This window comes from Pseudophryne corroboree, chromosome 1 (genome assembly GCF_028390025.1).
Source record: "Pseudophryne corroboree isolate aPseCor3 chromosome 1, aPseCor3.hap2, whole genome shotgun sequence".
Lineage (NCBI taxonomy): Eukaryota > Metazoa > Chordata > Amphibia > Anura > Myobatrachidae > Pseudophryne > Pseudophryne corroboree.
The window spans coordinates 1,208,708,832-1,208,736,799 of record NC_086444.1 but is presented as its reverse complement, the minus strand read 5'-3'; the positions used below and the strand labels follow the sequence as shown (position 1 = coordinate 1,208,736,799).

Below are 27,968 nucleotides of genomic sequence, written 5' to 3'. Positions count from 1 at the left end.
TTTGAGGAGGATAATGATGTGGAGGGGGAGCAGATGCCTTTAGCAGAGATGTCACCCCCTGCGGGGCAGACACCCGAGTGGATGGTATTATGGCAAGAAATGAGTGCACGTATAGACTCCTTACATAAAAAATTTGACGACATGCCGACTGTGGGACAGCCGAGTCTTCAGCTCGTGCCTGTCCAAGGGTCTCAAAAGTCATCAGGGGCTCTAAAACGCCCGTTATCTCAGGTGGCACAAGTAGATGTCGACACGGATACTGACGCCAGTGTCGACGACGATGAGTCAAATTTAATGCCCGTTAGGGCCATTCGCTGCATGATTGAGGCAATGAAAGAGGTGTTAAATATTTCTGATTTACATCCAGGTACCACAAAAAAGGGTATTATGTTTGGGGAGAAAAAACTACCTGTAGTTTTTCCCCCGTCAGATGAATTAAATGAAGTGTGTGAAGAAGCGTGGGCTTCCCCTGATAAGAAATTGGTGATTCCTAAGAAATTACTAATGGCGTTCCCTTTCCCGCCAGAGGATAGGTTACGTTGGGAAACACCCCCGAGGGTGGATAAAGCGCTCACACGTTTGTCAAAAAAGGTGGCACTACCGTCCCAGGATACGGCCGCCCTTAAGGAACCTGCTGATAGAAGGCAGGAGGCGATCCTGAAGTCTGTATATACACACTCAGGCATTATACTCAGACCAGCAATTGCGTCAGCTTGGATGTGCAGTGCTGCCGCTGCATGGTCAGATAACCTGTCAGAAAATATTGACACACTAGACAGAGACACGATCCTGTTAACAATTGACCATATCAAAGACTCAGTCTTATACATGAGAGATGCACAGAGGGAAATCTGCCGGCTGGCATCTAAAGTAAGTGCACTATCTATCTCTGCTAGGAGATGCTTATGGACTCGCCAGTGGACTGGAGATGCAGATTCCAAAAGGCACATGGAAGTTTTGCCTTATAAAGGGGAGGAATTATTTGGGGATGGTCTCTCCGACCTAGTTTCCACAGCAACGTCTGGGAAGTCAGCATTTTTACCCCATGTCCCCTCACAGCCTAAGAAGGCACCATTTTATCAGGTTCAGTCCTTTCGATCCCAGAAAAACAAGCGGGGAAAAGGAGGGTCTTTTCTGTCAAGAGGCAGAGGAAAAAGGCTGCAGCAAACAGCAGGTTCCCAGGAACAAAAGTCCTCCCCCGCTTCCTCTTCCAAGTCCGCCGCATGACGGTGGGGCTTCACAAGCGGAGCCCGGTACGGTGGGGGCCCGCCTCAGGAATTTCAGCGATCAGTGGGTTCGCTCACAGGTGGATCCCTGGATCCTTCAAATAGTATCTCAGGGATACAGGCTGGAATTCGAGGCGATTCCACCCCGCCGTTTCCTAAAATCCGCCTTGCCGATTGCTCCCTCAGACAGGGAGGCAGTGCTAGCGGCAATTCACAAGCTGTATTCCCAGCAGGTGATAATCAAGGTACCCCTACTTCAACAAGGCCGGGGTTACTATTCCACACTATTTGTGGTACCGAAACCGGACGGTTCGGTGAGACCCATTTTAAATTTGAAGTCCTTGAACACATACATAAAAAAATTCAAGTTCAAGATGGAATCGCTCAGGGCGGTTATTGCAAGCCTGGACGAGGGGGATTACATGGTATCCCTGGACATCAAGGATGCTTACCTGCATGTCCCCATTTACAATTCTCACCAGGAGTACCTCAGATTTGTGGTACAGGATTGCCATTACCAATTCCAGACGCTGCCGTTTGGACTCTCCACGGCACCGAGGGTATTTACCAAGGTTATGGCGGAAATGATGATACTCCTTCGAAAAAAGGGAGTTTTAATTATCCCATACTTGGACGATCTCCTAATAAAGGCACGATCCAAGGAACAGTTGTTAGTGGGAGTAGCACTATCTCAGGAAGTGCTGAGCCAGCACGGTTGGATTCTGAATATCCCAAAGTCACAGCTGGTCCCCACGACACGTCTAATGTTCCTGGGAATGATTCTGGACACGGCCCAGAAAAAAGTGTTTCTCCCGGAGGAGAAAGCCAGGGAGTTGTCTTCTCTAGTCAGAGACCTCCTAAAACCAAAACAGGTATCGGTGCATCACTGCACGCGGGTCCTGGGAAAGATGGTAGCTTCTTACGAAGCAATTCCATTCGGCAGGTTCCATGCCAGAATCTTTCAGTGGGACCTTTTGGACAAGTGGTCCGGATCGCATCTTCAGATGCATCGTTTAATAACCCTGTCTCCACGAACCAGGGTGTCTCTTCTGTGGTGGCTGCACAGTGCTCATCTTCGGGAGGGCCGCAGATTCGGCATACAGGACTGGGTCCTGGTGACCACGGATGCCAGCCTACGAGGCTGGGGGGCAGTCACAAAGGGAAGAAATTTCCAAGGACTATGGTCAAGTCAGGAGACTGCCCTTCACATAAATATTCTGGAACTAAGGGACATTTACAATGCCCTAAGTCAAGCAAAATCCCTGCTCCTACACCAGCCGGTGCTGATCCAGTCAGACAACAGCACGGCAGTCGCCCATGTGAATCGACAGGGCGGCACAAGAAGCAGGACGGCGATGGCGGAAGCCACAAAAATTCTCCGATGGGCGGAGAATCATGTACTAGCACTGTCAGCAGTGTTCATCCCGGGAGTGGACAACTGGGAAGCAGACTTTCTCAGCAGGCACGACCTCCACCCGGGAGAGTGGGGACTTCATCCAGAAGTCTTCCAAATGATTGTAAATCAATGGGGTCGTCCACAGGTGGACATGATGGCGTCCCGCATAAACAAAAAACTAGAGAAGTATTGCGCCAGGTCAAGAGACCCTCAGGCGATAGCGGTGGACGCCCTAGTGACACCGTGGGTGTACCGGTCAGTGTATGTGTTCCCTCCTCTACCTCTCATACCAAAGGTACTGAGAATAATAAGAAAGCGAGGAGTAAACACAATTCTCGTGGTTCCGGATTGGCCAAGAAGAGCGTGGTACCCGGAACTTCAAGAGATGATCTCAGAGGACCCTTGGTCCCTGCCGCTCAGACAGGACCTGCTACAGCAGGGCCCCTGTCTGTTCCAAGACTTACCGCGGCTGCGTTTGACGGCATGGCGGTTGAACGCCGGATCCTGAAGGAAAAGGGCATTCCGGAGGAAGTCATTCCTACGCTTATTAAAGCCAGGAAAGATGTTACGGCAAAACATTATCACCGCATATGGCGGAAATATGTTGCATGGTGCGAGGCCAAAAAGGCCCCAACAGAGGAATTTCAACTGGGTCGATTTCTGCATTTCCTGCAAGCAGGAGTGAATATGGGCCTAAAACTAGGCTCCATTAAAGTACAGATCTCGGCTCTGTCGATTTTCTTTCAAAAGGAACTAGCTTCAGTACCTGAAGTTCAGACATTTGTGAAAGGAGTGCTGCATATTCAGCCCCCATTTGTGCCTCCTGTGGCACCTTGGGATCTCAACGTGATGTTGAATTTCTTGAAATCACATTGGTTTGAGCCACTAAAAACCGTGGATCTGAAATATCTCACGTGGAAAGTGGTCATGTTATTGGCCCTGGCATCAGCCAGGTGAGTGTCAGAATTGGCGGCTTTATCATGTAAAAGCCCTTATCTGATTTTTCATATGGATAGGGCAGAATTGAGGACTCGTCCCCAGTTTCTCCCTAAGGTGGTGTCAGCGTTTCACCTGAACCAGCCTATTGTGGTGCCTGCGGCTACTAAGGATTTGGAGGACTCCAAGTTGCTAGACGTTGTCAGGGCCCTGAAAATATATGTTTCCAGGACGGGTGGTCTTCTGTTTGCCGGCGGTCGGGCTCCCGGCGCTCAGTATACCGGCGCCGGGAGCCCGACCGCCGGCTTACCGACACTTATTTTCCCTCGTGGGGGTCCACGACCCCCATAGAGGGAGAATAAAATAGTGTGGCGCGCGTAGCGCGCCACCGTGCCCGTAGCGTGGCGAGCGAGCCCGCAAGGGGCTCATTTGCGCTCGCCAAGCTGTCGGTAAGCCGGCGGTCGGGCTCCCGGCGCCGGGATGCTGGTCGCCGGGAGCCCGACCGCCGGCCACCCGTAGTGAACCCTCCAGGACGGCTGGAGTCAGAAAATCTGACTCGCTGTTTATCCTATATGCACCCAACAAGCTGGGTGCTCCTGCTTCTAAGCAGACTATTGCTCGTTGGATTTGTAGTACAATTCAGCTTGCACATACTGTGGCAGGCCTGCCACAGCCTAAATCTGTCAATGCCCATTCCACAAGGAAGGTGGGCTCATCTTGGGCGGCAGCCCGAGGGGTCTCGGCTTTACAACTTTGCCGAGCAGCTACTTGGTCAGGGGCAAACACGTTTGCAAAATTCTATAAATTTGATACCCTGGCTGAGGAGGACCTGGAGTTCTCTCATTCGGTGCTGCAGAGTCATCCGCACTCTCCCGCCCGTTTGGGAGCTTTGGTATAATCCCCATGGTCCTTACGGAGTTCCCAGCATCCACTAGGACGTTAGAGAAAATAAGAATTTACTCACCGGTAATTCTGTTTCTCGTAGTCCGTAGTGGATGCTGGGCGCCCATCCCAAGTGCGGTCTATCTGCAATACTTGTACATAGTTATTGTTAACTAAATCGGGTTATTGTTGAGCCATCTGTTGAGAGGCTCTATCGTTTCATACTGTTAACTGTGTTTCATATCACGAGTTGTTCGGTGTGATTGGTGTGGCTGGTATGAGTCTTACCCGGGATTCAAAATCCTTCCTTATTGTGTACGCTCGTCCGGGCACAGTACCTAACTGAGGCTTGGAGGAGGGTCATAGTGGGAGGAGCCAGTGCACACCAGGTAGTCTAAGATCTTTCTAGAGTGCCCAGCCTCCTTCGGAGCCCGCTATTCCCCATGGTCCTTACGGAGTTCCCAGCATCCACTACGGACTACGAGAAACAGAATTACCGGTGAGTAAATTCTTATTATTACCGACAAAAGGCAATGCTTGCAATTCTTTCTTGGACTCCGAATCTGTCTTCCAGGTCCGTAGCCAAACTGCTCTGCGAGCGACTACTGTCAAGGCTGAAGCTTTAGAAGTAACTGTGCCTACATCAATTGCTGTTTCTTCCAAATACTGGGCAGATTGTCTTAACCAGCGAAAACGATCCTCTTGCTCCCTAGTAGGAGAAGGGATGTCATTCTCTAGTTCCTCTATCCATTCGCCCATTGCCTTTGCTACCCAGGCCGAAGCCATAGCAGGTCTTACCACTGCTCCTACTAGAGAAAAAAATATTTTTCAAAAGGCTATCTACCCTTCTGTCTGTGACATCATTTAGTGAGGTAGATGACAGTGGTAAAGCAGATTTATGCACGAGTCGCAGAACATGTGCATCTACTTTTGGAGGAACTTCTCTTTTCGAACATACCACAGCTGGAAATGGATAATAAGAATCCCATCTCTTAGGAATCTTATACTTTTTACTGGGCGCTGCCCAAGACTCATCCATCATTTCTGTCAGCTCATCTGACGCTGGGAATTCAGCTTTCAATGATTTTGTTCGTTTAAATACAGGTGCTTTAGATTTTAACACTGTCTTGGCTGGCTCTTCCAACGAGAGAACAGCTTTCACAGCATTAATAAGTTCAGCTACATCATCTGAACTAAAACTCTGTGACTGATCATCATACGGAGTCGAATCTATTGTCTCATCGTCCGATGTATCATCTTGTGTAGTCTGCCACATAGACGTATCTGTCTTAGTCTTACCTGCCTCTTGGTTGCTTGTAGAGGCTACTGGAACCAAGCCGTAGGAAGGGAGCTGCATGTATGGGTTCATAGTGTAACCTAACCCCTGAGGTGGTGCTACTGTAGTTAACTTGTCCGCTATAGAAGACAGAGTCTTTGCGAACATATTCCATGGTGGCTCTGTTGGTCGTTGAACCAACTCCTGTCTTTTACTTCGCTGAAAAGCGAAACAGTTTGCACACAAACCCTCATAAGTGACCAATTGATTCATATCAATTACCCCTGACTTACAAGATAAGCATGTTAGGGCTATAGGAGTGCTTGATAAATTCTCCTCATCACTTTTGCCGCTCACAGACATGGTAATAATCTGTTATTGACTACACAATTTTGTGACCGAAAAACACCCTATATGTCAGTATATAGAGGTGAGATCAATCTGACCACAGTGCACCTGATTTGAGGGTCAGAACAGGACTGACATGACACAGAAAAGTCAGCACACATACTAGCACTCAGTCACATGTTAAAGCATTAGACATTGTCATATGAGAATACAACCTCCATAACAACTTATACATAAGTAGGAAAATTGTACTTCTGTTTTAACTGGCTCTTTTTTTCAACATAACATGCAGAAAATAAGATTTTACTCACCGGTAAATCTATTTCTCGTAGTCCGTAGTGGATGCTGGGAACTCCGTAAGGACCATGGGGAATAGACGGCTCCGCAGGAGACTGGGCACTCTATAAGAAAGATTTGGTACTATCTGGTGTGCACTGGCTCCTCCCTCTATGCCCCTCCTCCAGACCTCAGTTAGGATACTGTGCCCGGAAGAGCTGACACAATAAGGAAGGATGTTGAATCCCGGGTAAGACTCATACCAGCCACACCAATCACACCGTATAACTCGTGATACTATACCCAGTTAACAGTATGAACTACAACTGAGCCTCTCAACAGATGGCTCAACAATAACCCTTTAGTTAGTCAATAACTATATACAAGTATTGCAGACAATCCGCACTTGGGATGGGCGCCCAGCATCCACTACGGACTACGAGAAATAGATTTACCGGTGAGTAAAATCTTATTTTCTCTCGACGTCCTAGTGGATGCTGGGAACTCCGTAAGGACCATGGGGATTATACCAAAGCTCCCAAACGGGCAGGAGAGTGCGGATGACTCTGCAGCACCGAATGAGAGAACTCAAGGTCCTCCTCAGCCAGGGTATCAAATTTGTAGAATTTAGCAAACGTGTTTGCCCCTGACCAAGTTGCAGCTCGGCAAAGTTGTAAAGCCGAGACCCCTTGGGCAGCCGCCCAAGATGAGCCCACCTTCCTCGTGGAATGGGCTTTTACTGATTTAGGATGCGGTAATCCAGCCGCAGAATGCGCCAGCTGAATTGTGCTACAAATCCAGCGAGCAATAGTCTGCTTAGAAGCAGGAGCACCTATTTTGTTGGGTGCATACAGGATAAAAAGCGAGTCAGTTTTCCTGACTCCAGCCGTCCTGGAAACATAAATTTTCAAGGCCCTGACTACGTCCAGTAACTTGGAGTCCTCCAAGTCCCTAGTAGCCGCAGGCACCACGATAGGTTGGTTCAAGTGAAAAGCTGATACCACCTTAGGGAGAAACTGGGGACGAGTCCTCAATTCTGCCCTATCCATATGGAAAATCAGATAAGGGCTTTTACATGACAAAGCCGCCAATTCTGAAACACGCCTGGCCGAAGCCAAGGCCAACAACATGACCACTTTCCACGTGAGATATTTCAGATCCACAGTTTTAAGTGGTTCAAACCAATGTGATTTTAGGAAACTCAACACCACATTGAGATCCCAAGGTGCCACAGGAGGCACAAAAGGGGGCTGAATATGAAGCACTCCCTTTACAAAAGTCTGAACTTCAGGCAGTGAAGCCAGTTCTCTCTGGAAGAAAATCGACAGAGCCGAAATCTGGACCTTAATGGAACCCAATTTTAGGCCCATAGTCACTCCTGACTGCAGGAAGTGCAGAAAACGACCCAGCTGAAATTCCTCTGTTGGGGCCTTCCTGGCCTCACACCACGCAACATATTTTCGCCAAATACGGTGATAATGGTTTGCGGTTACTTCTTTCCTGGCTTTTATCAGCGTAGGAATGACTTCCTCCGGAATGCCCTTTTCCTTTAGGATCCGGAATTTCAACCGCCATGCCGTCAAACGCAGCCGCGGTAAGTCTTGGAACAGACAGGGCCCCTGCTGTAGCAGATCCTGTCTGAGCGGTAGAGGCCATGGGTCCTCTGATATTATTTCTTGAAGTACTGGGTACCAAGCTCTTCTTGGCCAATCAGGAACCACGAGTATCGTTCTTACTCCTCGCCTTCTTATTATTCTCAATACCTTTGGTATGAGAGGCAGAGGAGGGAACACATAAACCGACTGGTACACCCACGGTGTCACTAGCGCGTCCACAGCTATCGCCTGAGGGTCCCTTGACCTGGCGCAATATCTCTTTAGCTTTTTGTTGAGGCGGGACGCCATCATGTCCACCTGTGGCCTTTCCCAACGGTTTACCAACAGTAGGAAGACTTCTGGATGAAGTCCCCACTCTCCCGGGTGTAGGTTGTGTCTGCTGAGGAAGTCTGCTTCCCAGTTGTCCACTCCCGGAATGAACACTGCTGACAGTGCTATAACGTGATTTTCAGCCCATCGGAGAATCCTTGTGGCTTCTGCCATCGCCATCCTGCTTCTTGTGCCGCCCTGTCGGTTTACATGGGCGACTGCCGTGATGTTGTCTGACTGGATCAGTACCGGCTGGTTTTGAAGCAGGGGTTTTGCCTGACTTAGGGCATTGTAAATGGCCCTTAGTTCCAGAATATTTATGTGCAGGGAAGTCTCCTGACTTGACCATAGTCCTTGGAAGTTTCTTCCCTGTGTGACTGCTCCCCAGCCTCGAAGGCTGGCATCCGTGGTCACCAGGACCCAGTCCTGTATGCCGAATCTGCGGCCCTCTAGAAGATGAGCACTCTGCAGCCACCATAGAAGAGACACCCTGGTCCTTGGAGACAGGGTTATCAGTTGATGCATCTGAAGATGCGATCCCGACCACTTGTCCAAGAGGTCCCACTGGAAGGTCCTTGCTTGGAACCTGCCGAATGGAATTGCTTTGTATGAAGCCACCATTTTTCCCAGGACTCGTGTGCAGTGATGCACCGATACCCGTTTTGGTTTTAGGAGGTCTCTGACTAGAGATGACAGCTCCTTGGCTTTCTCCTGCGGGAGAAACACTTTTTTCTGTTCTGTGTCCAGAATCATCCCCAGGAACAGTAAGCGTGTGGAAGGAACCAGTTGTGACTTCGGAATGTTTAGAACCCAGCCATGCTGTTGTAGCACATCCCGAGATAGTGCTACTCCGACCAGTAACTGCTCCCTGGACCTCGCCTTTATAAGGAGATCGTCCAAGTACGGGATAATTAAAACTCCCTTTTTTCGAAGGAGTATCATCACTTCTGCCATTACCTTGGTAAACACTCTCGGTGCCGTGGACAGTCCAAACGGTAGTGTCTGGAATTGGTAATGGCAATCCTGTACCACAAATCTGAGGTACTCCTGGTGAGGAAGGTAAATGGGGACATGCAGGTAAGCATCCTTGATGTCCAGGGATACCATGTAATCCCCCTCGTCCAGGCTTGCAATAACCGCCCTGAGCGATTCCATCTTGAACTTGAATTTTGTTATGTATGTGTTCAAGGATTTCAAATTTAAAATGGGTCTCACCGAACCGTCCGGTTTCGGTACCACAAACAGTGTGGAATAGTAACCCCGTCCTTGTTGAAGTAGGGGTACCTTGACTATCACCTGCTGGGAATACAGCTTGTGAATGGCCTCTAGCACAGCCTCCCTGCCCGAGGGAGTTGTCGGTAAGGCCGATTTGAGGAAACGGCGGGGGGGAGGCGCCTCGAATTCCAGCTTGTACCCCTGAGATACTACTTGAAGGATCCAGGGATCCACCCGTGAGCGAACCCACTGATCGCTGAAATTTTTGAGGCGGCCCCCCACCGTACCTGGCTCCGCCTGTGGAGCCCCACCGTCATGCGGCGGATTTGGAAGAAGCGGGGGAGGACTTTTGGTCCTGGGAACCTGCTGTGTGTTGCAGCTTTTTCCCCCTTCCTCTGCCTCTAGATAGAAAAGGACCCGCCTTTTCCCCACCTGTTTTTCTGGGATCGAAAGGACTGTACCTGGTAATACGGCGCTTTCTTAGGCTGTGAGGGGACATGGGGCAAAAATGCTGACTTCCCAGCTGTAGCTGTGGAAACAAGATCTGAGAGACCATCCCCGAATAACTCCTCACCCTTATAAGGCAAAACTTCCATGTGCCTTTTAGAATCTGCATCTCCTGTCCACTGCCGAGTCCATAAGCCTCTCCTAGCAGAAATGGACAATGCACTTATTCTAGATGCCAGCCGGCAGATCTCCCTCTGTGCATCTCTCATGTATAAGACTGAGTCTTTTATATGCTCTACGGTTAGCAAAATAGTGTCTCTGTCTAGGGTGTCAATATTTTCCGACAGGGAATCTGACCAAGCAGCAGCAGCACTGCACATCCACGCTGAAGCAATAGCTGGTTTCAGTATAACACCAGTGTGTGTATATATAGACTTTAGGATAGCCTGCTGCTTTCTATCAGCAGGTTCCTTTAGGGCGGCCGTATCCGGAGACGGTAGTGCCACCTTTTTAGACAAACGTGTCAGCGCTTTATATACCCTAGGGGGAGTTTCCCAACGTGACCTATCCTCTGGCGAGAAAGGGAACGCCATTAGTAATTTTTTTGAAATCACCAATTTTTTATCGGGGAAAGCCCACGCTTCTTCACACACTTCATTTAATTCTTCAGATGGGGGAAAAACTATAGGTAGTTTTTTCTCCCCAAACATAATACCCTTTTTTGAGGTACCTGGGTTTATATCAGAAAATAAGATTTTACTTACCGATAAATCTATTTCTCGTAGTCCGTAGTGGATGCTGGGGACTCCGTCAGGACCATGAGGATTAGCGGCTCCGCAGGAGACAGGGCACAAAAATAAAGCTTTAGGATCAGGTGGTGTGCACTGGCTCCTCCCCCTATGACCCTCCTCCAAGCCTCAGTTAGGATACTGTGCCCGGACGAGCGTACACAATAAGGAAGGATTTTGAATCCCGGGTAAGACTCATACCAGCCACACCAATCACACCGTACAACTTGTGATCTGAACCCAGTTAACAGTATGACAACGTAGGAGCCTCTGAACAGACGGCTCACAACAAGAACAACCCAATTTTTTTGTAACAATAACTATGTACAAGTATTGCAGACAATCCGCACTTGGGATGGGCGCCCAGCATCCACTACGGACTACGAGAAATAGATTTATCGGTAAGTAAAATCTTATTTTCTCTAACGTCCTAGTGGATGCTGGGGACTCCGTCAGGACCATGGGGATTATACCAAAGCTCCCAAACGGGCGGGAGAGTGCGGATGACTCTGCAGCACCGAATGAGAGAACTCCAGGTCCTCTTTAGCCAGGGTATCAAATTTGTAGAATTTTACAAACGTGTTCTCCCCCGACCACGTAGCTGCTCGGCAGAGTTGTAATGCCGAGACCCCTCGGGCAGCCGCCCAGGATGAGCCCACCTTCCTTGTGGAATGGGCCTTGACAGATTTAGGCTGTGGCAGGCCTGCCACAGAATGTGCAAGTTGAATTGTGCTACAAATCCAACGAGCAATCGTCTGCTTAGAAGCAGGAGCACCCAGCTTGTTGGGTGCATACAGTATAAACAGCGAGTCAGATTTTCTGACTCCAGCCGTCCTTGAAATATATATTTTCAATGCCCTGACAACGTCCAGCAACTTGGAATCCTCCAAATCGCTAGTAGCCGCAGGCACCACAATAGGCTGGTTCAGGTGAAACGCTGACACCACCTTAGGCAGAAAATGAGGACGCGTCCGCAGTTCTGCCCTGTCCGAATGGAAAATCAGATATGGGCTTTTATACGATAAAGCCGCCAATTCTGACACTCTCCTGGCTGAAGCCAGGGCCAGTAGCATGGTTACTTTCCATGTAAGATATTTCAAATCCGCCGATTTGAGTGGCTCAAACCAATGAGATTTGAGAAAATCCAAAACTACATTAAGGTCCCACGGAGCCACTGGGGGCACAACCGGGGGCTGTATATGTAGTACTCCTTTTACAAAAGTCTGGACTTCAGGAACTGAAGCCAATTCTTTCTGGAAGAAAATCGACAGGGCCGAAATTTGAACCTTAATGGACCCCAACTTGAGGCCCATAGACAATCCTGTTTGCAGGAAATGTAGGAATCGACCCAATTGAAATTCCTCCGTGGGGGCCTTCCTGGCCTCACACCACGCAACATATTTTCTCCAAATGCGGTGATAATGTTGTGCAGTCAGCTCCTTCCTGGCTTTAACCAGTGTAGGAATGACCTCTTCTGGAATGCCTTTTTCCCTTAGAATTCGGCGTTCAACCGCCACGCCGTCAAACGCAGCCGCGGTAAGTCTTGGAATAGACACGGTCCCTGCTGAATCAGGTCCCGTCTTAGAGGTAGAGGCCACGGATTTTCCGTGAGCATCTCCTGAAGTTCCGGGTACCAAGTTCTTCTTGGCCAATCCGGAGCCACAAGTATCGTTCTTACTCCCCTTTGCCGTATAATTCTCAGTACTTTGGGTATGAGAGGCAGAGGAGGAAACACATACACTGACTGGAACACCCACGGTGTTACCAGAGCGTCCACAGCTATTGCCTGAGGGTCTCTTGACCTGGCGCAATACCTGTCCAGTTTTTTGTTGAGGCGAGACGCCATCATATCCACCTTTGGTTTTTCCCAACGGTTCACAATCATGTGGAAGACTTCTGGATGAAGTCCCCACTCTCCCGGGTGTAGATCGTGTCTGCTGAGGAAGTCTGCTTCCCAGTTGTCCACTCCCGGAATTAACACTGCTGACAGTGCTATCACATGATCTTCCGCCCAGCGAAGAATCCTTACAGCTTCTGCCATTGCTCTCCTGCTTCTTGTGCCGCCCTGTCTGTTTACGTGGGCGACTGCCGTGATGTTGTCCGACTGGATCAACACCGGCTGACCCTGAAGCAGGGGTTTTGCCAGGCTTAGAGCATTGTAAATCGCTCTTAGCTCCAGTATATTTATGTGAAGAGACATCTCCAGGCTTGGCCATACTCCCTGGAAGTTTCTTCCCTGTGTGACCGCTCCCCAGCCTCTCAGACTGGCATCCGTGGTCACCAGGACCCTGTCCTGTATGCCGAATCTGCGGCCTTCTAACAGATGAGCACTCTGCAACCACCACAGAAGAGACACCCTTGTCCGTGGCGATAAGGTTATCCGCTGATGCATCTGCAGATGCGATCCGGACCATTTGTCCAGCAGATCCCACTGAAAAGTTCGTGCGTGGAATCTGCCGAATGGGATTGCTTCGTAAGAAGCCACCATCTTTCCCAGGACTCTTGTGCATTGATGCACAGACACTTTTCCTGGTTTTAGGAGGTTCCTGACAAGTTCGGATAACTCCTTGGCTTTCTCCTCCGGAAGAAACACCTTTTTCTGAACCGTGTCCAGAATCATTCCCAGGAACAGCAGACGTGTTGTCGGGGTCAACTGAGATTTTGGAAAATTCAGAATCCACCCGTGTTGTTGCAGCACTACTTGGGTTAGTGCTACTCCGTCCTCCAGCTGTTCTCTGGACCTTGCCCTTATCAGGAGATCGTCCAAGTAAGGGATAATTAATACGCCTCTTCTTCGCAGAAGAATCATCATTTCGGCCATTACCTTGGTAAAGACCCGAGGTGCCGTGGACAATCCAAACGGCAGCGTCTGAAACTGATAATGACAGTTTTGCACCACGAACCTGAGGTACCCTTGATGTGAAGGGCAAATTGGGACATGCAGGTAAGCATCTTTTATGTCCAGGGACACCATAAAGTCCCCTTCTTCCAGATTCGCTATCACTGCTCTGAGTGATTCCATCTTGAACTTGAATTTTTGTATGTACAGGTTCAAAGATTTCAGATTTAGAATAGGTCTTACCGAGCCGTCCGGCTTCGGTACCACAAATAGCGTGGAGTAATACCCCTTTTCCTGTTGTAGGAGGGTTACCTTGACTATCACCTGCTGAGAAAACAGCTTGTGAATGGCTTCCAATACCGTCGCCCTGTCTGAGGGAGACGTTGGCAAAGCAGACTTTAGGAACCGGCGAGGGGGAGACTTCTCGAATTCCAACCTGTAACCCTGAGATACTACCTGCAGGATCCAGGGGTCCACCTGTGAGCAAGCCCACTGCGCGCTGAAATTCTTGAGTCGACCCCCCACCGTTCCTGAGTCCGCTTGTAAAGCCCCAGCGTCATGCTGAGGGCTTTGCAGAACCCGCGGAGGGCTTCTGTTCCTGGGAAGGAGCTGCTTGCTGCCCTCTCTTACCCTTTCCTCTGCCTCGGGGCAGATATGACTGTCCTTTTGCCCGCTTCTTATAGGACCGAAAGGACTGCGGCTGAAAAGACGGTGTCTTTTTCTGTTGGGAGGGGGTCTGAGGTAAAAAGGTGGATTTCCCGGCAGTTGCCGTGGCCACCAAATCCGATAGACCGACGCCAAATAATTCCTCCCCTTTATACGGCAATACTTCCATATGCCGTTTGGAATCCGCATCACCTGACCACTGTCGTGTCCATAAACTTCTTCTGGCAGATATGGACATCGCACTTACTCTCGATGCCAGAGTGCAAATATCCCTCTGAGCATCTCGCATATAAAGAAAAGCATCCTTTAATTGCTCTAAAGTCTGTAAAATACTGTCCCTATCCAGGGTATCAATATTTTCAGTCAGGGAATCCGACCAGACCACCCCAGCACTGCACATCCAGGCTGAGGCGATGGCTGGTCGCAGTATAACACCAGTATGTGTGTATATACTTTTTAGGGTAGTTTCCAGCCTCCTATCAGCTGGATCCTTGAGGGCGGCCGTATCAGGAGACGGTAACGCCACTTGTTTTGATAAGCGTGTGAGCGCCTTATCCACCTTAGGGGGTGTTTCCCAGCGCGCCCTAACCTCTGGCGGGAAAGGGTATAATGCCAATAACTTTTTTGAAATTAGCACTTTTCTATCTGGGTTAACCCACGCTTCATCACATACATCATTCAATTCCTCTGATTCAGGAAAAACTACAGGTAGTTTTTTCACCCCCCACATAATACCCCTTTTTGTGGTACTTGTAGTATCAGAGATATGCAAAGCCTCCTTCATTGCCGTGATCATATAACGTGTGGCCCTACTGGAAAATACGTTTGTTTCTTCACCGTCGACACTAGATTCAGTGTCCGTGTCTGGGTCTGTGTCGACCGACTGAGGTAAAGGGCGTTTTACAGCCCCTGACGGTGTCTGAGACGCCTGGGCAGGTACTAATTGGTTTTCCGGCCGTCTCATGTCGTCAACTGATTTTTGTAATGTGCTGACATTATCACGTAATTCCATAAACAAAGCCATCCATGTCGACTCCCTGGGGGGTGACATCACCATTACCGGCAATTGCTCTGCCTCCACACCAACATCGTCCTCATACATGTCGACACACACGTACCGACACACAGCAGACACACAGGGAATGCTCTATTGAAGACAGGACCCCACTAGCCCTTTGGGGAGACAGAGGGAGAGTTTGCTAGCACACACCCAAGCGCTATAATATATATGGGAACAACCCTATATAAGTGTTGTATCCTTATAGCAGCTTAAATATAGTAATATCGCCAAAAAAAGTGCCCCCCCTCTCTGTTTTACCCTGTTTCTGTAGTGCAGTGCAGGGGAGAGTCCTGGGAGCCTTCCTCACAGCGGAGCTGAGCAGGAAAATGGCGCTGTGTGCTGAGGAGAATAAGCCCCGCCCCCTATTTCGGCGGGCTCTTCTCCGGAGTTTGTGAGATCTGGCAGGGGTTAAATACATCCATATAGCCTCAATGGCTATATGTGATGTATTTTTTAGCCATAAAAAGGTATTATACATTGCTGCCCAGGTCGCCCCCCCAGCGCCCTGCACCCTCCGTGACCGCTGTGTGAAGTGTGCTGACAACAATGGCGCACAGCTGCAGTGCTGTGCGCTACCTCAGGAAGACTGAAAAGTCTTCTGCCGCCTGCTTCTGGACCTCTTCCATCTTCGGCATCTGCAAGGGGGGTCGGCGGCGCGGCTCCGGGACCGGACTCCATGGCTGGGCCTGTGTTCGATCCCTCTGGAGCTAATGGTGTCCAGTAGCCTAAGAAGCCAATCCATCCTGCACGCAGGTGAGTTGACTTCTCTCCCCTAAGTCCCTCGATGCAGTGAGCCTGTTGCCAGCAGGACTCACTGAAAATAAAAAACCTAAAAACTTTTTCTAAGCAGCTCTTTAGGAGAGCCACCTAGATTGCACCCTGCTCGGACGGGCACAAAAACCTAACTGGGGCTTGGAGGAGGGTCATAGGGGGAGGAGCCAGTGCACACCACCTGATCCTAAAGCTTTATTTTTGTGCCCTGTCTCCTGCGGAGCCGCTAATCCCCATGGTCCTGACGGAGTCCCCAGCATCCACTAGGACGTTAGAGAAAGGTGTAATACCTCTTTCATTGCCTCAATCATGCCACGAATGGCCCTAGTGGACATTAAATTTGACTCATCGTCGTCGACACTGGTATCAGTATCCGTGTCGACATCTGTGTCTGCGATCTGAGGTAGCGGGCGCATTATAGCCCCTGATGGCCTTTGAGTCGTCTGGGCAGGCACGAGCTGAGAAGCCGGCTGTCCCGCATTTTCGTCAAATTTTTTATGTAAGGAGTCGACACTTGCACGTAATTCCTTCCATAAATCCATCCACTCAGGTGTCTGCCCCGCAGGGGGTGACATCACATTTACAGGCATCTGCTCCGCCTCCACATAAGTCTCCTCATCAAACATGTCGACACAGCCGTACCGACACACCGCACACACACAGGGAATGCTCTTAAAGGAGACAGGACCCCACAAAAGCCCTTTGGGGAGACAGAGAGAGAGAGTATGCCAGCACACACCAGAGCGCTATAATAATGCAGGGACTAACTGAATTATGACCCTTTATAGCTGCTTATTAGTATTAAACTGCGCCTAAATTTAGTGCCCCCCTCTCTTTTTTACCCTTTCTGTAGTGTAGACTGCAGGGGAGAGTCAGGGAGCTTCCTTCCAGCGGAACTGTGAGGGAAAAATGGCGCCAGTGTGCTGAGGGAGATAGCTCTGCCCCTTTTTCGGCTGACTTTTCTCCCGCTATTTTCTGTATTCTGGCAGGGGTAATTACCACATATATAGCCTCTGGGGCTATATATTGTGGTTATTCTGCCAGCCAAGGTGTTTTTATTGCTGCTCAGGGCGCCCCCCCCCAGCGCCCTGCACCCTCAGTGACCGGAGTGTGAAGTGTGTATGAGGAGCAATGGCGCACAGCTGCAGTGCTGTGCGCTACCTTGGTGAAGACTGAAGTCTTCTGCCGCCGATTTTCCAGACCATCTTCATGCTTCTGGCTCTGTAAGGGGGACGGCGGCGCGGCTCCGGAAACGAACACCAAGGACGTGTCCTGCGGTCGATCCCTCTGGAGCTAATGGTGTCCAGTAGCCTAAGAAGCCCAAGCTAGCTGCAAGCAGGTAGGTTCGCTTCTTCTCCCCTTAGTCCCTCGTTGCAGTGAGCCTGTTGCCAGCAGGTCTCACTGTAAAATAAAAAACCTAAATTAAACTTTCTTTCTAGGAGCTCAGGAGAGCCCCTAGTGTGCATCCAGCTCAGCCGGGCACAGAGATCTAACTGAGGTCTGGAGGAGGGTCATAGGGGGAGGAGCCAGTGCACACCAGATAGTACCAAATCTTTCTTATAGAGTGCCCAGTCTCCTGCGGAGCCGTCTATTCCCCATGGTCCTTACGGAGTTCCCAGCATCCACTAGGACGTCAGAGAAAACACAGTAATATACAGGTCTCATATGCAATATGTACTAAAAATCAGGATTTTGGTACTTACCGATAAATCCCTTTCTCCGATTCCACAGGGGCCACTGGAGTGTAGTTACAATGGGGAGATAGTAGGTGGTATTGGTAGCTGGCACTTTAAAAATTCTCACACTGTGGCTAGCTCCTCCCCTACTATCTCCCCTCCAAGCCAGTCTACGTTAAACTGTGCCCGAGGAGAGCTGTAATAAACAAACCGTAAGGTAGAGGAGGTTAACGACGCCCTGTAAACCAGGCGAACACAAACTAAACCTGGAACAGAACCTGACAAAAAACCAGGCTAGCCTGAACCCAACAAGCAGTCATATGGTGATCTGCAATCGTTAATCAAACAAAAATCAGGAGAAACAGCGCTGGGCGGGCGTCCAGTGGCCCCTGTGGAATCGGAGAAAGGGATTTATCGGTAAGTACCAAAATCCTGATTTCTCCTTCATCCACTAGGGGCCACTGGAGTGTAGTTACAATGGGGACGTCCCAGAGCTCCCAAAAAACGGGTGGGAAAGCGCTGAGAGTCCTGTAAAAACTGCTCGGCCAAACAGTGATGCAGAGGCCGTAAAAGTGTCAAACTTGTAGAATTTGACAAAACGAATGTCGGTTTGACCAAGTAGCCGCCCGACAAAATATTCATGGAGACCCCGCGGGCGGCTGCCCACGAAGGTCTTACAATGCGCGTAAAGCGCGCTGAATTGGAAAACGGAGGTTCCCTAGTAACCGCCAAGAAGACTGTCTGATGATCAGATGTATCCAACTGTCCAGCATATGCTGGGGCCCCGGCTATTTAGTACGGGAGCATCGTCCAGAGCAAAGAAGAAAAAACACTTCATCGAATAGCCTGAGACCTCTGTAGAGAGAGTTGACGAGCCCTGACAACATTCAGAGAGGATTGAAAACCACTAGTGTCAGATTTATATGAAAAATGGACCTCCCCTCTGGAAGAAACGACCGCTGAGGCCGAAGCCGAGCCCGGGGAGTTGCCAATAGAGTACTCCCTGAACAAGAGGCCGAACTTACGGCCGCTAGGCTAATCTCATTTGGAAGAAAAGCGAAAAAGGCAGAGACCTAAAATTCCGGTCAGTGTGGTTTGAAGCGCAGCGGAGCAAAAAACCTCCCAGAGAAACCAAAGATGAATGGTAACTGGAAGAAGGGGGAAAAACCCCCTTTTATCTTCATTATGTTCCATAAAGTTTTCCCAAAGTGGCAAAAGCGAGAAGAGGTAATAGACTTCTGAAATCGGAGCCCAGTAGGCCTAACCGAACTAGGGAACTCCTCCCTTCTGAGGTCTCGTGAACAGTCACACGGGTAACCGAAACCAGTGTAAAATTGAACAAGGAGAAAAAAAAAAGGAGCCTGTTGAAGTAGACAGTCCCGTCGAGGTAGGAGCCAAGGCTCCTCTACTGACAACAGGCGTATCTGTATCTTCAAGTCATGCGTGGCCCAACCAGCGCCACCGAGAGGACTAGCACGCATAATCCCCTCCTGTGTTACTGAACATGAAGTAGAAATAGAAAAGGAGGCAGGATAGAATAACCAGAAAACTCCCCGGAGCCCTGAGGGCCTCCACGGCTACTGCCGTCCGAGAGTAATAAAGGGTTAAAGAGTCAGTCAGAACGCCCTGAGGTCGATCCGAAATCTCCGCCCACAGCGGACCAGCTGACAAAACTCCGGGGCATGTTCCCTCACCCAGGAGTCTGACCTGGTGGCTTGATCTGGAAACAAGATTGTTGTCCCCCGTTCCGAGAGGAATGGAGGCGACCACTCATTACGTCGCAACTTGACTGAAGAAATAGAGTCTCTGGTGCCGAGGAATGAAAAAACCTCTGACGGACCGTGTTGAGAAACGTCTATGCGGAGCATAAATTGGATCTGTGTCGAATCAGAAGCTCGTGGATCCTCCGGATATTCAGAAGCCACCTAATGTACAGAGTGGGATAGTAGCAGTAAATTGTCCCATTAGGGAACCAACGTCACCCACTGCCCTTGAAAAAGAGTTATTCTGTTATCTTCCTAAACTCTGTGGGAGCGGAAGAGAGAAGAGTAAAGGACTTACAGTGAAAATGAGAATCCTGTTAAGGGGGAATCTGAGAAAAGCCTGTCCAACGGAAATCAGTAAACAGGCATCTCTGAAGACAAGGGACACGTAAAACTCCCTTTCTTGTTTAAACTAGCAATCACAGACTAAAAGGATTGTAAGGCCAGAATAGGCCTGTCCGAGCCACTTGGCTTCGGAACGTGAAAAGAAAACAAAGGCCTGAGAACTGTCCTAATTCAAATGATATGTGTAAAAATAAGAATTTACTTACCGATAATTCTATTTCTCGGAGTCCGTAGTGGATGCTGGGGTTCCTGAAAGGACCATGGGGAATAGCGGCTCCGCAGGAGACAGGGCACAAAAAAGTAAAGCTTTACTAGGTCAGGTGGTGTGCACTGGCTCCTCCCCCTATGACCCTCCTCCAGACTCCAGTTAGGTACTGTGCCCGGACGAGCATACACAATAAGGGAGGCATTTTGAATCCCGGGTAAGACTCATACCAGCCACACCAATCACACCGTACAACTTGTGATCTAAACCCAGTTAACAGTATGACAACAGAAAGGGCCTCTTAAAGATGGCTCCTTAACAATAACCCGAATTAGTTAACAATAACTATGTACAAGTATTGCAGATAATCCGCACTTGGGATGGGCGCCCAGCATCCACTACGGACTCCGAGAAATAGAATTATCGGTAAGTAAATTCTTATTTTCTCTATCGTCCTAAGTGGATGCTGGGGTTCCTGAAAGGACCATGGGGATTATACCAAAGCTCCCAAACGGGCGGGAGAGTGCGGATGACTCTGCAGCACCGAATGAGAGAACTCCAGGTCCTCCTTTGCCAGGGTATCAAATTTGTAAAATTTTACAAATGTGTTCTCCCCCGACCACGTAGCTGCTCGGCAGAGTTGTAATGCCGAGACCCCTCGGGCAGCCGCCCAAGATGAGCCCACCTTCCTTGTGGAGTGGGCTTTTACAGTTTTAGGCTGTGGCAGGCCTGCCACAGAATGTGCAAGTTGAATTGTGTTACAAATCCAACGAGCAATCGACTGCTTAGAAGCAGGTGCGCCCAACTTGTTGGGTGCATACAATATAAACAGCGAGTCAGATTTTCTGACTCCAGCCGTCCTTGCAATGTATATTTTTAAGGCTCTGACAACGTCCAACAACTTGGAGTCCTCCAAGTCGCTAGTGGCCGCAGGCACCACAATAGGTTGGTTCAGATGAAATGCTGATACCACTTTAGGGAGAAAATGCGGACGAGTCCGCAGTTCTGCCCTATCCGAATGGAAGATTAGATAAGGACTTTTATAAGATAAAGCCGCCAATTCAGATACTCTCCTGGCAGAGGCCAGGGCTAGTAACATAGTCACTTTCAATGTGAGATATTTCAAATCCACCTTTTTCAATGGTTCAAACCAATGGGATTTGAGGAAATCTAAAACTACATTTAGATCCCACGGTGCCACCGGAGGCACCACAGGAGGCTGTATATGCAGTACTCCCTTGACAAAAGTCTGGACCTCAGGGACAGAGGCCAATTCTTTTTGGAAGAATATTGACAGGGCCGAAATTTGAACCTTAATGGATCCCAATTTGAGACCCATAGATAATCCTGATTGCAGGAAATGTAGGAAACGACCCAGTTGGAATTCCTCCGTCGGAACCCTCCGATCCTCGCACCACGCTACATATTTTCGCCAAATGCGGTGATAATGTTTCACGGTGACTTCCTTCCGTGCCTTAATCAAGGTAGGAATGACTTCTTCTGGAATGCCTTTCCCTTTTAGGATCTGGCGTTCAACCGCCATGCCGTCAAACGCAGCCGCGGTAAGTCTTGAAAAAGACAGGGACCCTGCTGTAGCAGGTCCCTTCTCAGAGGTAGAGGCCACGGTTCGTCCGTGAGCATCTCTTGAAGTTCCGGATACCAAGTCCTTCTCGGCCAATCCGGAACCACTAGTATTGTTCTTACTCTTCTTTGCCGTATGATCTTCAATACCTTTGGTATGAGCGGCAGAGGAGGAAACACATACACTGACTGGTACACCCAAGGAGTTACCAGTGCGTCCACAGCTATTGCCTGTGGATCTCTTGACCTGGCGCAATATTTGTCCAGTTTCTTGTTGAGGCGAGACGCCATCATGTCTACAATTGGTCTTTCCCAACGGTCTATTAACATGTTGAAGACTTCTGGATGTAGACCCCACTCTCCCGGATGAAGATCGTGTCTGCTGAGGAAGTCTGCTTCCCAGTTGTCCACGCCCGGGATGAACACTGCTGACAGTGCTATCACGTGATTCTCCGCCCAGCGAAGAATCTTGGCAGCTTCTGCCATTGCACTCCTGCTTCTTGTGCCGCCCTGCCTGTTTACATGGGCGACCGCCGTGATGTTGTCCGACTGAATCAACACCGGCTTTCCTTGCAGGAGAAGTTCCGCCTGGCTTAGAGCATTGTAGAGTGCTCTTAGTTCCAGAATGTTTATGTGAAGAGACTTTTCCAGACTCGTCCATACTCCCTGGAAGTTTCTTCCTTGTGTGACTGCTCCCCAGCCTCTCAGGCTGGCGTCCGTGGTCACCAGGATCCAATCCTGAATGCCGAATCTGCGGCCTTCTAATAGGTGAGCCTTCTGCAACCACCACAGAAGTGACACCCTTGTCTTTGGTGACAGGGTTATTTGCAGGTGCATCTGCAGATGCGACCCTGACCATTTGTCCAACAGATCCCTTTGGAATATTCTTGCATGGAATCTGCCGAATGGAATTGCTTCGTAAGAAGCCACCATTTTTCCCAGGACTCTTGTGCATTGATGTACTGACACTTTTCCTGGTTTTAGGAGGTTCCTGACCAGATCGGATAACTCCTTGGCTTTTTCCTCTGGAAGGAAAACCTTTTTCTGAACCGTGTCCAGAATCATTCCTAGGAACAGCAGACGAGTTGTCGGGATTAAATGGGATTTTGGAATATTCAGAATCCACCCGTGTTGTCTTAGCACCTCTTGAGATAGTGCTAAAGCTGTCTCCAGCTGTTCTCTGGACCTTGCCCTTATTAGGAGATCGTCCAAGTATGGGATAACTAATACGCCTTTTCTTCGAAGAAGAATCATCATCTCGGCCATTACCTTGGTAAAGACCCGAGGCGCCGTGGACAATCCGAACGGCAGCGTCTGAAACTGATAGTGACAGTTTTGAACAATGAACCTGAGGTACCCCTGGTGTGCGGGGTAAATCGGAACGTGTAGATACGCATCCTTGATGTCCAAGGATACCATAAAGTCCCCTTCTTCCAGGTTCGCTATCACTGCTCTGAGTGACTCCATCTTGAACTTGAACTTTTTTATGTAGAGGTTCAAGGACTTCAGATTTAGAATAGGCCTTACCGAGCCATCCGGCTTCGGTACCACAAATAGAGTGGAATAATACCCCTTTCCTTGTTGTAATAGGGGTACTTTGACTATCACCTGCTGAGCGTACAGCTTGTGAATGGCTTCCAACACCCTCTCCCTTTCGGAAGAGACGGTTGGTAAGGCAGACTTCAGGAAACGATGAGGAGGATCCGTCTCTAATTCCAACCTGTACCCCTGAGATATTATCTGCAGGATCCAGGGGTCTACCTGCGAGTGAGCCCACTGCGCGCTGTAATTTTTGAGACGGCCCCCCACTGTCCCCGAGTCCGCTTGAGAGGCCCCAGCGTCATGCTGAGGTTTTTGCAGGAGCCGGGGAGGGCTTCTGTTCCTGGGAAGGAGCTGCCTGTTGGTGTCTCTTCCCTCTTCCTCTGCCTCGTGGCAGGTACGACAAGCCCTTTGCTCTCTTATTTTTGTAGGAGCGAAAAGGCTGCGGTTGAAAGGTCGGTGCCTTTCTCTGTTGGGGAGTGACTTGAGGTAAAAAAGTGGATTTCCCGGCAGTAGCCGTGGCCACCAAGTCTGATAGACCAACTCCAAATAACTCCTCCCCTTTATACGGCAAAACCTCCATGTGACGTTTTGAATCCGCATCGCCTGTCCACTGTCGTGTCCATAAGGCTCTTCTGGCTGAAATGGACATAGCACTCACCCGAGATGCCAGTGTGCAAATATCCCTCTGTGCATCACGCATATAGATAAATGCATCCTTTATTTGTTCTAACGACAGTAAAACATTGTCCCTATCTAGGGTATCAATATTTTCAATCAGGGATTCTGACCAAACTACTCCAGCACTGCACATCCAGGCAGTTGCTATAGCTGGTCGTAGTATAACACCTGCCTGTGTGTATATATTCTTTTGAATAACTTCCATCTTTCTATCTGATGGATCCTTAAGTGCGGCCGTCTCAGGAGAGGGTAACGCCACTTGTTTGGATAAGCGTGTGAGCGCCTTGTCCACCTTAGGGGGTGTTTCCCAGCGCGCCCTAACCTCTGGCGGGAAAGGGTATAATGCCAATAACTTTTTTGAAATTATCAACTTTTTATCAGGAGCAACCCACGCTTCATCACACACGTCATTTAATTCTTCTGATTCAGGAAAAACTGTTTGTAGTTTTTTCACACCATACATAATACCCTGTTTTACGGTATCTGTAGTATCAGCTAAATGTAACGTCTCCTTCATTGCCAAAATCATATAACGTGTGGCCCTACTGGAAAATACGTTTGAATTTCTACCGTCGTCACTGGAATCAGTGCCCGTGTCTGGGTCTGTGTCGACCGACTGAGGCAAAGGGCGTTTTACAGCCCCTGACGGTGTTTGAGGCGCCTGGACAGGCATTAATTGATTGTCCGGCCGCCTCATGTCCTCAACTGACTGTTTAAGGGAAGATAAACCATCACGTAATTCCACAAATAAAGGCATCCATTCTGGTGTCGACCCCCTGGGGGGTGACATCTGCATATTTGGCAATTGCTCCGCCTCCACACCAATATCGTCCTCATACATGTCGACACCACGTACCGACACACACCGCAAACGCACAGGGAATGCTCTAATGAAGACAGGACCCACTAGCCCTTTTGGGGAGACAGAGGGAGAGTCTGCCAGCACACACCACAAAGCGCTATATATACAAGGGATATCCTTATATTAAGTGCTCCCTTATAGCTGCTTTAATATATATATATATAGCCATTAATGTGCCCCCCCTCTCTGTTTTACCCTGTTTGCAGTGCAGGGGAGAGACCTGGGAGCCGTTCTGACCAGCGGAGCTGTGACAGAAAATGGCGCCGTGTGCTGAGGAGATAGGCCCCGCCCCTTTTTCGGCGGGTTCTTCTCCCGCTATTTTTCCAGTCAGGCAGGGGTTAAATATCTCCATATAGCCCCTATGGGCTATATGTGAGGTATTTTTAGCCTTGTATAAGGTTTATATTTTCCTCTCAGAGCGCCCCCCCCCAGCGCTCTGCACCCTCAGTGACTGCCCAGTGAAGTGTGCTGAGAGGAAAATGGCGCACAGCTGCAGTGCTGTGCGCTACCTTATGAAGACTGAGGAGTCTTCAGCCGCCGGTTTCCGGACCTCTTCACGCTTCAGCATCTGCAAGGGGGTCGGCGGCGCGGCTCCGGGACCGGACTCCACGGCTGGGCCTGTGTTCGATCCCTCTGGAGCTAATGGTGTCCAGTAGCCAAGCAGCAAATCCACTCTGCATGCAGGTGAGTTTACTACTTTCCCCCTAAGTCCCACGTTGCAGTGATCCTGTTGCCAGCAGGACTCACTGTAAAGAAAAAAAACCTAAACTAAACTTTCTCTAAGCAGCTCTTTAGGAGAGCCACCTAGATTGCACCCTTCTCGTTCGGGCACAAAATCTAACTTGAGTCTGGAGGAGGGTCATAGGGGGAGGAGCCAGTGCACACCACCTGACCTAGTAAAGCTTTACTTTTTTGTGCCCTGTCTCCTGCGGAGCCGCTATTCCCCATGGTCCTTTCAGGAACCCCAGCATCCACTTAGGACGATAGAGAAACAGGGATCAACACCCTTTGCGGTTAGAAACCTATGGAGCGCAGCCTGCAGTATGACTCTCTTGTCATCGTAAATCAGCCGACCCATGCCGAGGGACTCCTGAGACGGTTGTAACCGCCCAAGCCTTCTCCCATCGACCTGCGCCTACCCTGGGACCCTGCAGGTGTAATGGGTGTATAGGATGACATAAAATCAGACTGGACTGAGGATGTTGAACCTCTGCTTCAGCCTTTTTACCCTGAGAACCCCTGGCGACGAAGATATCACCCGTGTGGAGTCAAAAACCTGAAAGGGCACGAAACAATCTAAAGGGAAGACCAGTAAAGGTCTGTCTTGGAGCTGGGGCAGTAGTAGGAGAAATCAAAGTGGACCTACCTCCATTGGTTCAAGAAATCCTGCAGAAAGTTCCTTCCCCAGAACCATCTGCCCCGTAGGATTTCATGTTTACTTGTCACTGTCGCAGCCCCAGAGGTCGTCGGGTTAAGACAGCCCAAGCGAAGATGCAGGGTCCGAGTCTGTAGACATGGAGACCTCCAAGGAACATAAAGCAGAATCGTGATTCTGACCTGTATCAAAGTATCAATTGATCCTGATGCGAAGCATCCTGTAACCTAGAGGACAATTGTTCCCCAACCTACCTGCTCCGGATACGGTAGAACCATGCTGCCGCATATGTCGATGGATCCCTGAGCAAGGTTGCCTCAGGAAAACGGCGGCTTGATGGACCGGCGATACACCGAGGTGTATACCCTAGAGAGGTTCTGATACCATCTCCTGCCATCTGCGGGGAAAAGATAGGAAAACAAACCCTGTTTGATACCTGATATTGTGTATTCGGGTGTCTGTCGGCCGCCTACCGGAGCCTGCCCAGCTCATCCGAAACTGAACCAGTCGCTGTCATTTTCGTCAATGGCGTGGAACCCTGATGGACTTGACGTGTCCTCCTCCTTTACCTGCAGTATCAGATGAACTGCTGTATTATGTACCTGTATATTCTGAGACACTGGTTCAGATCCACAGAAAACAGACATCAGTAATGCATGGAATGTTAGCAAAGTTTCTTTTTGGAAAGGTGTGTTTGGTCCCGCTGTGATTTGATCCTGTGACCTTGGAAACCAAAGTCCAAGGGCTTACCTGATGAGCTATTGTCTGGTTAATAGTGACATTACCTGCATCATTGATCAAACAGGGGTGTGCAGGTGCGTGGAGGGCGAAGCAGATGGCTCCGCCGCATACTTCACACCTAAGCGGGAATTCTTCGACTATCCCAGGAGAGACAAACGAAAGGAGAAAAGGTGGGTTAAATAAACAGAGCCCTACGTAAGGTCTGCACTATAATGTGTAGTGACCGATACGATTAAAATAAACTTTCTGGAGCAGCGGAGACCTGAACCAGCAACGCTGCGCTGTGGGACAGGAGTCTTAGCCCTAGGCTATAGGAGTTCTCCTTAAAGTTTTGTTTGGATTCAAACCCCTGTTCAGATACCCGCTACTAGCGTACTGAGCCGCAGCGCTATTTGTCTGATGCCTTACACGCATTCCACAATTACAAATAGCATTAGTAACTAGTGACAACAAGGAATAATAAAGGGAAGGCAACACCCCGCCCTGTATTTAGTGTACCGCTAATTAAGGTGCACCAGATGTTTCTCTGAGGTTCCGCTGGCTTTTCAAAATGGTGACCAGCCTGTGAGAAAGATGGGGGAAAATGTTATGTGCAAGATGTTGTTATTAGAAAACATTGCGGAAGTAGCCTACAGCACCTGGTATTCCCAGGCGGTCTCCCATCCAAGTACTAACCGGGCCTGACCCTGCTTAGTTTCCGAGATCAGACGAGATCGGGCGTGTTCAGGGTGGTGTGGCCGTAGGCTTTTATCCCCTATATCTGGTATTTTATGGATTTATCTATATACATACCTACACGCACTTAAATATATATATCTATATATATACATGCACAAACATAACTATATATGTATATATACACACACACCGTAGGTAAATAAATACTGCACAGTAGATCCTTTTAATTATTATTGAGCTGAGTCCCAGCTACTGTAATAGAGCAGGTTCCCTGATTTGCAAGTAGGAAAATGCTGGGTAGAGGACTCTACTGCAGGAGGAATGTATCTATATTTCAGCAGCCTGAAGTATCGAAAAGTTACAAATCCCAGAGCTGTTGCCTAGCGACGGGGAGACCTGGGAGCCCGCTGAGTAAAGCGGGTTAACTGTTAATATACCTGGGACTTTATTTGTATTTGTCTCTGAGTATGC

At 49.2% G+C, this 27,968-nt stretch overlaps 1 protein-coding gene and 1 non-coding gene across 2 annotated transcripts in view; both read right to left on the bottom strand.

The window, feature by feature from the left end:
• Positions 1 to 27,968, bottom strand: part of DNAAF9 (dynein axonemal assembly factor 9) — a 233,853-nt gene that overhangs the window by 81,816 nt on the left and 124,069 nt on the right. The window lies entirely within an intron of this gene.
• Positions 27,446 to 27,564, bottom strand: LOC134943375 (5S ribosomal RNA). Its single transcript, XR_010181500.1, has one exon. It is a non-coding gene; the product is annotated as a 5S ribosomal RNA (ribosomal RNA).